Here is a 13636-nt window from a genome sequence, read left to right as displayed (position 1 = left end):
TATGGTGGAGCATTTGTTAAGCCAAAAGGCATCACCGAAACTCATAATGTCCATACCTTGTCCTAAAGGCGGTTTTCGACATCGACTCCTTAACTCTCAAATTGATAGTAACCGGACCTCAAATCAATCTTTGAAAACACTGTGGCCCCTTTAACCGATCGAATAAATCATCAATCCTCGGCAATGGGTACTTGTTCTTTATAGTCACCTTATTGTCGACGGTAATCAATGCAAAGTCTCATTGAACCATCCTTCTTCTTTACGAATAATACAGAGCACCCAGAGAGAGAAACTCGGTCTCACAAATCCCTTGTCGTTAACTCCTGAATCGAGCCTTCAATTCTTTTAATTCAATGAGCCATTCTATATGGAGCAATCGAGATCGGTGCAGTAACCGGCAACAAATCAATGGCAAAATCTATCTCTCTGTTTGGAGGCAACCCGGGCAATTCCTCTCGAAATACATCTCGAAACTCACAGACTATAGGTATCGATTCAAATTTCAGTTGAGACATCTCAACATTCATTACATAAGCGGATAAGCTTCACACCCTTTTCTCATGTATTTCTGTGCAGACATGTGCGAAATCACCATAGGCAATTTATTTGATTCGTCTGTTTCAACCCACAGAATTTCTCCATTTTCACATTTTAACTCTAGTGTCTTTTGTTTACAATCTACCTTAGCATCATACAATGTTAACCAGTCCATTCCCAAGATAACGTCAAACTCACCAAATGGTAACAAAGATCAAGTTGGCCGGAAAACAGTGACCTTGAATCATTAATGGGCAATTCTTGCAAACCTTGTCAACTAGCACATATTGGCCTAAGGGTTCGACACTTTAATCGTAAACTCAAGAATTCAACAGCAACTTTTATTGGATACTAAATTCATGCAAATATAGGAATGGGTGGACCCGGGATCAATCAATGCAATAACAATAGTATCATAAAGAGAAATGTACCAAGAATGGCATCGGAGATGATGCATCTTCTCGAGCACGATAGCATAAGCTCTAGCAGGTGCTCTAGCTTCCGATCTTGCCGTTAAATCTTTCATCACAGTTCTACTACTAGTCCCACCTCCAGATTTCTCGGTGGTCTACCTCTACTAGCGGTGGTATTCATCTAACACTCAAATCCTTCTTCTTTAACCTTCTCCGGATAGTCTCTAATAAAATGCTCATGAGAACTCAAGACTGAAACAAGCTCGCTCGGTCCCCCAACACTCACCATAATGTTGCTCGCCACATTGCGACACTCGGGCTTTCTAGGTCGACATTACCCACACTTGCCATCAAGTAGCTTGAGCTTTAGACCCGAATATGCTCTACCACGATCTCTGTAAATCCCCAATTGAAACCGTCATTCGAGGGTTTGTCTCTTTGGACCTCTTTGGTTGAGATTGAAATGGCTTACTTATCTGTCTTTTTCGACATCTCGAGCCTCAATAGCGCCTTTTCTTCTTTATTTGTTCAATTCTTGACTTTAAGAGCTCGATCAACCAATACTACAAATTCTTTCAACTCCAAAATCCCTACAAACACTTTAATGTCCTCATTCAGCCCATCTTCAAATCTTCTACACATAATGGCCTCGGTGGACACACATTCCGGGCATACTTGTTGAGTCTTACAAATTGCGCTCATACTCATGATGACATTTTTCCTTGCTTCAATTCAAGGAACTCCTTCCGTTTTTGATCAATAAATCGCTGACTTATGTATTTCTTTCTAAATTCTTCCTGGAAGAAATCCCAAGTAACTTTTTCTTTTGGCACCACTGCAACCAAAGTCTTCCACTAGTGGTAGGCCGAATCTCTCAAAAGTGATACAGCACACTTTAAGCATTCCTCAGGTGTACATGAGAGCTCATCAAATACACGGGTAGAATTTTCAAGCCAGAATCCCGCTTTCTCAGGATCATCATCAACCTTTGCTCTAAACTCTTCGGCCCCTTGTTTTTGAATATTGTCAACCGGAGGCTTGTTCATTCTTACCAAATTTATACCTTGAGCAGCTACTGAGAATCGCCCGAGGTATAGGAGGGGTGGAGGAGGTTGAGCATTTGGATTTGCTCGAATAAATTCAAGATACCAATTGTTCATCATTTGGAGAAAGGCGCCCGAGCCTCATCTCCTTGTCCCAATGTCTCAGTCTACTTTTCCACAGTAGCGGTCCCTTGTGCGGAGCCGGCGCATTACTAGCAAGATCATCACCGCAGTTCCTTCAGGATCCATTACTATATTAAAATAAAACATGCTTTAGAATAATCAGAGTCACCACACTATCACAATATTTTTATGGCATGTATAGCTAGACTTTTACACACACTTTATTAGTCCGAGAACCGACTAAACCATAGCTCGATACCACTAAATGTAACACCTTACCCGTTACTGTCAGGAACAGATACAAGGTATTACCGAACATAACATATACCAAGATAGAAATATGTCATCCCATTTGATAATGCATCGTATAACATATATCTTGAACAATATTAGCCAACTTTTATGGCTTGTACAAAGTAATCGGTCGAGTAATCAGTAACTAATATTTTAAACCTAGACAAATATGACACATAACAAAATAATTTTTGCCTACTATACATGCCATAATTCAAAACATTTAGTTCAAATACCCCAAAGTATGATAGTGCGGGTAGATCTTCACGATCCTTGACTCTGAGCAAAGTGGAGAACACTATAAGACAAAAGAGAGAAAGCGAAGTAAGCTTATAGCTTAGTAAGTAGTATGTAAATACTAATTTAAGAATCTAACATGTTTACACAACAATTCAAGTATGTCTACTTTAACTTCACTACTTATTCCACTTGATTAAGCTGTCTCTGCTGTGTCATATTCACTAAATAAATCATAACTCGAGTTACAAAACTCGAAATTCATATCCGTAAAATTTCCCTGAATCTAGACTCATAAAGCTTCTTGCTAAATTTTTTTATAATTTTGGTTCAGCAGATTAGTACAGTTTATTAGTTAAAGTTTCCCCTGTTACACAGCTCGACTGGCCTGACCTCTGTCCACTACGAATTGAATTTCTCTCAGTACATAACTCAAACAACCCTGAAGTCTGTTGTATTTAAAACTAGTCTCAATAAGGAATTTAGTCATGTAAACTATATTTCTTAGTTTGCTTTGTACAATTTTTAATGATTTTCAAAGTGGAAACAGGGGATCACGTATTCATCCTGAGCAAGTCAGTTACAATTGTAAATATCTCAAAATATAGAATTCCTTTGCTTGCCCTGCTTCTTTTATATGAAAGTAGACTCATTAAGCTTTAATTTCACATCTCATTCAACCTCTAATTATATTCCTCCTATTTTGGTGATTTTCAAAATCACGTCACTGCTGCCATCTAAAACAGTTTTAATACTAATTTCACTCTTTCACACATTCTTTATGCTAACCTCATTTTATCGTATATATGTATATGCCACAATTCATTTTCACCACATTTCATTCACTATAAGTGTAGGTCCAAACCACAATGTCACCACAAAACCATCCCGTTGAACAATTCGGATCAATCCTCGATATTTAACGGTTTCAAAGACACACCCCACCATCATACTTCATTTAGTTCGGCTCTCTTGTACACATGGGGAACACTTAGTACCACTCATGCGACCTAGCCGATTTGTCTTGTAGCTCTCTTGTCTACATGGTGTCCTTCACTTGGAATCACGCATGCGACCTAGCTACATTTATCTTTCACGTAGCTCTCTTGTCTACATGGTGTCCTTCACTTGGAATCACGCATGCGACCTAGCTACATTTATCTTTCACGTAGCTCTCTTGTCTACATGGGATACATCTCGTATCACGCATGTGACCTAGCTACTACAGGGTGTCTCGTAGCTTTCTTGTACACATGATGTGCACTCAGCATCATACATGTGACCTAGCTACGCCCCTCTATTTCATTCGATCTCTCCAATGTTCAACCGGATCTCTCTCTCTGTATTTATTTCCATTCTTCCCATAGTCAATTTATATTTTAACATCAGCTAGTATATTTATATAATAGGCTGAAATATAAGAATGTACATGAAATTATTGTAATATTTACATACAACTTACCTTGGTGCAAAATATGGAAATTTTGCAATTTAGTCCAAAACTTTTCTTTCCCTGCTCGAGGTCGGTTCAGCGCCTTTCTTGATCTATAATAACACATTTAGCTCATTTAATACTCATACTATTTATTTCAATCCAAAATCACATTGTAGAAAAATTACATTTTGCCCCTAACTTTTACAAATTACAATTTTGCCCCTAGGCTCGGAATTTAATTTCAGCCCTTATTCTTATGTTTTATGATATGCTGAACATTTTCTCTTCTACAACAACATCAAATTCCCACTCTATCATATAGTTATGAACATTAGGTATTTTTACCGATTATGCTGTTTTACTCGTTTTCACTTAAAACCGAGTAGCACAAATTATTTAACACAATTTAAAACCTCATATTCTATCATAAAACATCAAAATACACAAATTTCACCTATGGGTATTTTTCCAAATATGAACCCTAGGTTAAATTATTACTAGCATAAGCTTAATCGAGCTTTCGGGATTCCAAAAACGTAAAGAACATTAAAAGCGGGCTTAGAATCACTTACTATGGAGCTTGAAAGTTGAAGAATCCTAGCTATGGAGAGAGTGAAGTTTCGCAGCAACTAAATGGGGAAGATGACTATTTTGTGTTATTTTTCCCATTTTATTTCATTTAATATCAAAATGACTAAAATACCCTTACTACTAAACTTTCCAAAATTCCTTCCATGTCCTAAATTTGTCCATGAACTTAAAATTGGTAGAATTGCTATTTAAGACCTCCTAATAAATATTTCAAAACAATTTCATACTAAAATTTCTAGTATGCAAATTTTGCAACTTATTCGATTTAGTCCCTACTTTCAATTTAAACACTTTAGGCATAGAATTTCATCACGAAATTTTCACACAATCATGCAATCATATCATAAACCCCAAAATATTTATAAAACAATTATTTCTATCTCGGATTTGTGGTCACGAAACCACTATTCCGATTAGGCCCTAATTCGGGTTGTCACATTACCCGTATCCGTCGCCGGAACAGGGTACGAGGTATTAACAAATTATAGTATATACTATTAAACAAAACCCAACAAAAATATGGCGTGCAATTTGATCATTATAACATATGCCATTAACAATACAAACCAACTTCAAAGGCTTCATACAAAATGATTAGTTTGATACTATAAGTAGTAATTTGAACCTAGACAATTATGACACGTAACAAAATAACTAAGTCTGCTATACATGCCATATTTCAAAATGTTGAGTTCAGATACCAAGAGTATTGATAGTGCGGGCGGATCTTCTACGATCTCTGACTCCTGTGCTAGCTGGACAACACTATAAGACAAAGGAGAGAAAAGAAAGTAAGCTTATAGCTTAGTAAGTAAGTATATAAATAACAAATAACAAATCTAATATGTTTACAACATAACTCAATTATATCATATTTTTAATTTTATTGTTTACTCCAATTTGATCAAGTTGTTCCTCCTGCGTCATGATCACTAAATAAATCATAACTCGAGTTACAAAACTCAAAATTCAAATCCGTAAAATTTCCCTGAATCTAGACTCATAAAAATTCTTACTAATTGTTTTCTAGAATTTTTGGTTCAGCCAATTAGTACAGTTTATTAGTTAAAGTTTCCCCTATTACACAGCTCAACTGATCTGACCTCTGTTCATTACGAATTGAATTTCTCTCAGTACACAATTTAAATAACCATGAAACCTATTTCATTTAAAACTAGATTCAATAAGGAATTTATGAATGTAAAATATATTTCTTAATTTGTTCTGTACAATTTTTAATGATTTTTAAAAGTTGAAATAGGGGATTTCATAGTCATCCTGAGCAAATCTCACACAATTGTAAATATCTCAAAATATAGAATTCCTTTGCTTGCTATATTTCTTTTATATGAAAATAGACTCATTAAGCTTTAATTTCACATCTCATTAAACCTCTAATTAAATTCATTATATTTTTGGTGAATTTTCAAAATCACGTTACTGCTACTGTCCAAAACAGTTTTAATGCTAATTTCATTCTTTCACACATTCTTTATACTAACCTCATTTTAACTTACATATATATATATATACTACAAATCATTTTCATCACATTTCATACATCACAAGTGTAGGTCTATGACTACAATGTCACCACAAAACCATCCCGTTGAACAATTCGGAATAATCCTCGATACTTGATAGTTTCAGCACACAGCCCCACCATCATATCTCATTTAATTCGGCTCTCTTGTACACATGGTGAACACTTAGTACCACTCATGCGACCTAGCCGATTTATCTCATAGCTCTCTTGTCTACATGGTGTCCTTCACTTGGAATCACTCATGCGACCTAGCTACATTTATCTCTCACGTAGCTCTCTTGTCTACATGGGATACATCCCGTATCACACATGTGACCTAGCTACATTTATCTCTCACGTAGCTCTCTTGTCTACATGGGATACATCCCGTATCACACATGTGACCTAGCTACTATATAGTATCTCGTAGCCTTCTTGTACACATGATGTACACTCGGCACCATACATGTGACTAGCTACGCTCCCTCTATTTTATTCGATTTTTCTGAATGTTCAACCAGGATCTCTCTCTCTATTATTTATTTCCATTCCTTCAATAGTCGATTTATACGTCAACATCAGCTAATATATATATAATAGGCTGAAATATAAAAATATAAATGAAATTAATGTATTATTTATATACAAACTTACCTCGGTGCAAAATATGAGAATTTTACAATTTAGTCCAAAACTTTCTCCTTTCCTCGTTCGAGGTTGATTCCACGCCTTTCTTGATCTATAACAACATATTTAGCTCATTTAACACTCAAAATATTTATTTTAATCCAAAAATCACATTATACAAAAATTACATCTTTGCCCCCTAACTTTTACAAAATTACGATTTTTCCCCAAGGATCAGAAATTTAATTTCAGCCCTTATTTAATTTCAGAAATTTAATTTTTCTCTTCTATGGCAACATCAAATTCTCACTCTAACACATAGTTATGAACAATAGGTATTTTTATCGATTATGCCGTTTTGCTAGTTTTCGTTAAAAATCGCTTAGAAAAGATCGTTCCCCTAACTTAAAACATTCATATTCTACCATCAAACAACAAAATACATGCCTATCATTCATGGGTAAATTTTTAAACATAAACCCTAACTCGAACTAATGGTAGAAATAAGTAAACTGAGCTACGAGGATTTCAAAAATGTGAAGAACATTTAAAACGGCGCTTGAATTCACTTACTATGAAGATTGAAAGTTGAAGAAACCCTAGCTATGGAGGAGAGAAATTTTCAGCAGCAGCTAATGAAGATGATAACCAATTTTGTGTTATTTTTCCCATTTTATTTCATTTAATATACAAATGACCAAAATGCCCTTACTACTAAACTTTCAAAAAAATTCTCTCCATGTCCAACTTTTGTCCATAACTTAAGAATGGGTTAGATTGCTATTTAAGACCTCCTAATTAATATCCCAAAGCAATTTCATACTAAAAACTTCTAAAACACGAGTTTTACAATTTATTCGATTTAGTCCCTATTCTCAACTTCAAATGAAATGCATGAATTTTATCACGAAATTTTCATGAAATCATGAAATCATATCATAAACCCCAAAATAATTGTAAAACGATTATTTATATCTCAGATTTGTGGTCACGAAACCACTATTCTGATTAGGCCCTAATTCGGGTTGTTACAGATCTCTTTCTGAAGTCTCTAGCCTCAGAATCAACTTTTCTTTTCTCTTTACTAAGCTCATTGGCCTTGCACGCTCTATCAGTTAAGACAACAAATTCTTTCAAGTATAGAATTCCGACTAGAAGTTTGATATCCTCATTCAAGCCATTTACAAACCATTTACACATCATCTCTTCGGTAGCCACGCATTCTCGAGCATATTTGCTTAACCGAACAAATTCTCTCTCATATTCAATTACGATCCTACAACCCTGTTTAGACTTTAAAAGCTCTTTATGCTTTTGATCCAGGAATCGTTGGCTTATATATTTCTTACGGAATTCCGTCTGAAAGAATTCCCAAGTCACTCATTCTCTGGGTACTACCGACACCAATGTGTTCCACCACTGATACGCTGTGTCCCTTAGTAGTGATACAACACCTTTTACACAATCATCCGGTATACAAGACAATTCATCAAACACTCGGATAGTACTCTCAAGCCATAGTTCAGCTTTCTCAAGATTATTATCAATTGTATCCTTGAACTCTTGAGCCCCATACTTTTGGATTCTATCTACTAATGGTCTGTTCGGTCGCAAAAATTCCAAACCTTAAGGAGCTATGGGTATTGGTTAGGGAACGGGTGGGGGTGGTGGTCGTTGAGCAGCCGGATTTGTTCAGACATACTCAAAGAACCATTCATTCATCATCTGGAAGAAGGCTTCTTTAGCCTCTCCTTCGTGACTACTTCCAACAGGTCTAGGTTCGGAAGGCGGTATCCCTTGAGTGGGAGCAGGTGCATTACTCTCTACTTCGTCAGCTATCGCTCAATTTGGACCCATTTGCTATATGAAAACACTTTTAAAAATGTCAGGAGTCATCAAACTATCACAGGTTATATATATATGACATGTATAGCTAGACTCATATACACTATGGTAGTCCTAGAATCGACTAAACCGTAGCTCTGATACCAATAAAATGTAACACCCCTAACCCGTAACCGTTGCCAGAATAGGTTAAAAGGTATTACCATACTTGTAATTCAATTCAGAATAATTATTTATCCAAAAATATCATATTTCAATCAATAACATTTATTCACATCCATTATGTACTTAAATTATACATATTAAACTTTAATCATACATTTAGGACTAAATTGTAACATATTACAAATTTTAGAAACTTAGAAAATTTTCTTCTTTTTAACTATCACATGCCCGTGTGAACAAGCCGTGTGCTTCACGTGGCATTAGACACGCTCGTATGTCTAAGCCGTGGCAAAAGAGGGCATACATACTAACTTGTCCACATGGCCACATGACACGCTTGTGTGCCAGAACGTGTGAAAATTAGGGAGGCTACTGACTTGGCATATAGCCAGCCACACGCTTGTGTATATGTGATCGTGTAGCCTATTCAGGCTCATTTCGAAATGGCCTTCAAACAACACGGCTGAGACACACGCCCTTGTCCCTACCCGTGTGGGCAAAAATAGGCTATTTACAAAGCCATCTTGCCATCCTACTATCACAAGCATACATAACCACAGTTGGGAATTATTTTACAACCATTTCATATGCAAAATATAACCAATTCATACCTATTCCATCTTTATCAAATCATTCACAACAAAACAAATTAATTTATCAACATTCAACTCCATATATACCAAGTACCATTCATCAAATTTACCATATTAAAGACATATAATATAAGCTTTTATACTAAGCCAACCATTTCCAACTCAAGCCACATCACATAGCTTGAAGAAATACCAAAAATTCACATCACATTCTTTACTATAAATAACCATATGATTCAACCTAAAAACTAGCCTATACATGCCATATTTACATCATTTACATAAGTTCCAAAAGTACCAAAAGTTGCCTGGATAGTGTGATAGTAATCTCCGACTTTAACTGAATCGAACAAGCTTCAGATCTATAAAACACGAAAAAATAACTGGAGTAAGCATTAAGCTTAGTAAGCACGTATAATATAGAATTAAACTTACCAAATGATAATAAGCATTATATTCAACCCATTTGCTCATAATGCCTAATCGCATCACCATTCACAAGTTAGTCATCTAACATTCATATATTCTTTCCTTCTTAAGGATGAAACCAATCAATTAACATTCATATAACATCATATACTAATTATATAAGTATCTCATGTATCATATTACTCACATAATTTATGTAATTCATATATCATAAAATCCATGTAATTCATATAATTCATGTAATTCATGTAATTCATGTAACTTATAATTCATGTAAATCATATAACTCTTATATCATATAATTTTTATAAATCATATTGGTATAATGCCTGTTGAACCTATTGAAATATCAAGGGATACTCAGGCGATACACATTAAGTGTATAAATCGGTAATCCGTCAATTCATCATCATTTTCGCTCTTTCGAGCCATGATCAGTAAGCTCCTCCTGAGTTGATAAATGGTAAGCTCTGAAGAGCTAAACGGTAAGCTCCGTAGAGCTGAAACGGTAAGCCCTGAAGAGCTGAAATGGTAAGCTCATACGAGCTATGGTGAGTCCACAACAAATGCAGGAGCTTGACCAAACAATAACCCTAGTGACATGCCACTTGTATCTTACGACTTTCTATGGTTCAAACGGGACTCGGTATTTCACGGTAAACATTAATATAGGCATTCAAATTTCATTAATTACATATATTCAATCTATATACATTCATTTCAAATACATACAATTAATTTAAAGTTTGATTCTAATTATACAAACTTTGCTCAAGTTGCTCGGATATCAACTATCGGCTACTCGTTAATCTTTTCCTTCTCCCGATCTAAACCCGAACTCGGCTTATCTTGGTCTATACATTATCAAATTCGACATATTCACTTTCATATTCATTTAATTAAATCCAAAAACATGTAATTAAGGTACTTTACAAACTAGCTTTCACATTTTCACATTTTGACAATTTAGTCCCTAATTCATAAAATCAGAAAATACACCAAATTTCTTTAAACATAAGCTTAGCCGAATTTTTACACACCTCATACAAGCCCATATATTTCATTTATTTCACATGTTAGTCCCTCAAAAACTCATTTTCATAATTTAGTCCATTTTACTCAATTTTATCAAAAATTCAAAGAGAAAATATACCAATCCAAAAGATATCTTTTGTAACACCCCTAACCCATATCCGTTGCCAGATTGGGGTTATAAGGTTACCGGACATAACACAGTTCGATACAATTACTCAATTCAAAAATATTTATTTAGAGATCTAATGCTTAACTTATAACCTGATACAATTCATTTCATATTCAAATGGAATATGTGAACTCGACATTCAAATCATACTAATGGTTTATAAATAAATGGATCTGTCAACTTGCAAATTTATAAAGTTGCATATCATCATATTCATATAAGTAGCATATATCTCAACTTCCCATTCATTTGAATTCTAACCAAAATTTGTATACCATTCTCCAAAAACAAGCAATTTAAATAATACACATATACCAAAATAAATTCTAGTCATATGAATATATAGCCAAATACATTTTAATACCAAAACATGGTATAAAATATACTTTTCAAAGATAATTTAATCATCGATTATGGATACATATGTATATTCAAGACACAATTTCCATGAACCATATTTAAAAGAAACATACAATATATTTCCCATCATAGTCGATCATTATAATATGTCCTCTATTACCAACTAATTTATTGCTCGTTAACCTAACATAATAACCTAAATTTCATATATAACTTTTCCTATACAAATAGCGTCTAAGTTGAGCAAACATATTTATACATGTATTATGACCATTTCATTTATCAACCAATCTCAATATGCACACACACAACACAAGTTCTGATCATCGAAAGTATAAAGCATAATATCTAAAAAAGACTCAAACCATTATTTAACCAAAACATACTCAAGCATAGAGATTAAGCCATTTTCGCATGGCCCTTATACATAAACCAAAATACAGCATTCCAAAACGCATTCTAGCCTATACATGCCATAGTTTCAAAATGTAACTTATATAATACCGAAGACGGTTGATAGTGTGATAGACTTTACTGATGATCCCCGAGCTTGTAACTTGAATCGAAAATCTATAAAAGAGAATGAACATGGAAACACAAAATAAGCTATAATAGCTTCGTAAGTCATAAGCAAATAAACATCCCATTGTTATAATCAACTCATTTTAAGCTAATCCAAATTTCATTATCATTATCAAGCTTAACCTCAAACCTAAAAATGAGATAAATAACACATTTTCATACACAAAATCTACCTTGGCCGAATTCTCACTTAATCAATTTTACCTAATATTATTCATCTTTCAAAGCCAAAATGTCTTAATATAATCAAGCATACACATACAAATTTATATAAGCTCAAGAACCATAATATAACATCATGTACATATACCACTTATATGGCCGAATTTACATGATCACATATATTCACATATCCAAGAATCAATTCTACAATATTCATACTATTTATTTACAATGCTGAATACACATACTACATTCACATGTAATCTTTATTTGTATTACACATAATTAGTAACAAATATCAAGTTACTTATTTACCTTATCTTAAGTAAACAACAAGCTAACTCATACCTGATCATTTAGCTCATTTAATGTATTCAACTACCACATCAGCATAAAGTCTTTTAGGCATAATAATTCACTGGCATAAAGCCTGCTAGGCCTAAGTCTGTATTTCACACTGACACAAGGCCTGCTAGACTCAAAGTCTGATTTTATACACCAGCAATAAGCCTGCTATGCATAAGGCCAATTTAATTCACCAGCACAAGGCTTGCTAGGCTCAAAGCCCAAATATCACTATTATAAAGCTGTCTTATAAACAAATCATATATCAAAAAACCCAGATATTTCCATATAGTTCATATGGACTTTCAAATGTTATAACTCAGTCGAATTAAACTCAAATACATTATTTCCATGCTTAATCATATTCGGCTAACTCTACTATAATTCTATGAATTCCAAATCAACATATTAAACTAATTTACATTCAAAACTTACGATGTTTAATTGCTTAAAGACTTACCTCGGATATCAACGAACAATGTAAATTGACTATTCGATTATTTTTGCTTTTCCCCAATCCAAGTCCAATTTCTTTTGTTCTTGATCTATACAATTTCAAATTAATCTCATTCAAACACAATTTCATTCAATTTAACCCAACAACACATAAATGAGCAAATTACCATTTTACCCATGATATTTCATACTTTTATAGATTAGTCCTAATTGCATAAAGTAAAAAATACACAAAATCTCACAACATAGTTAGGCCGAATCTTCCTTATATTCATACTAGTCCATATATTTCATTTATTTCTAATTTTAGTCCCTCAATTTATTATTTTTAGAATTTAGTCCTAATTACTCAAAATCATCAAAAACTCTAATACAAAACATGTTAATCTAAAACATATCTTTCATATTTCATCATCAAACAACAAAAATATCAAGCTCTCATCAATGGCATAACTCAAAATATTCGTCAAAATCAGAAATTCAAGCATGGGTCGGATAGTATTCGAAGCAACGATCTAAAAAACGTAAAAATTACCAAAAATCGAAACCAAACTAACCTTGAATTTGAATCAACAATGGCTGAATATCATTTGCTTTCTCTTTTTCTTTTCTTTTACAAGTTTCGGTCAAATAAAATGAGCATATGCATTTTTTTTATGTTTTATTATAT

Source organism: Gossypium arboreum, chromosome 11 (genome assembly GCF_025698485.1).
Source record: "Gossypium arboreum isolate Shixiya-1 chromosome 11, ASM2569848v2, whole genome shotgun sequence".
Classification (NCBI taxonomy): Eukaryota; Viridiplantae; Streptophyta; class Magnoliopsida; order Malvales; family Malvaceae; genus Gossypium; species Gossypium arboreum.
The sequence above is the reverse complement of the archived record's forward strand: the minus strand, read 5'-3'. Positions refer to the sequence as shown.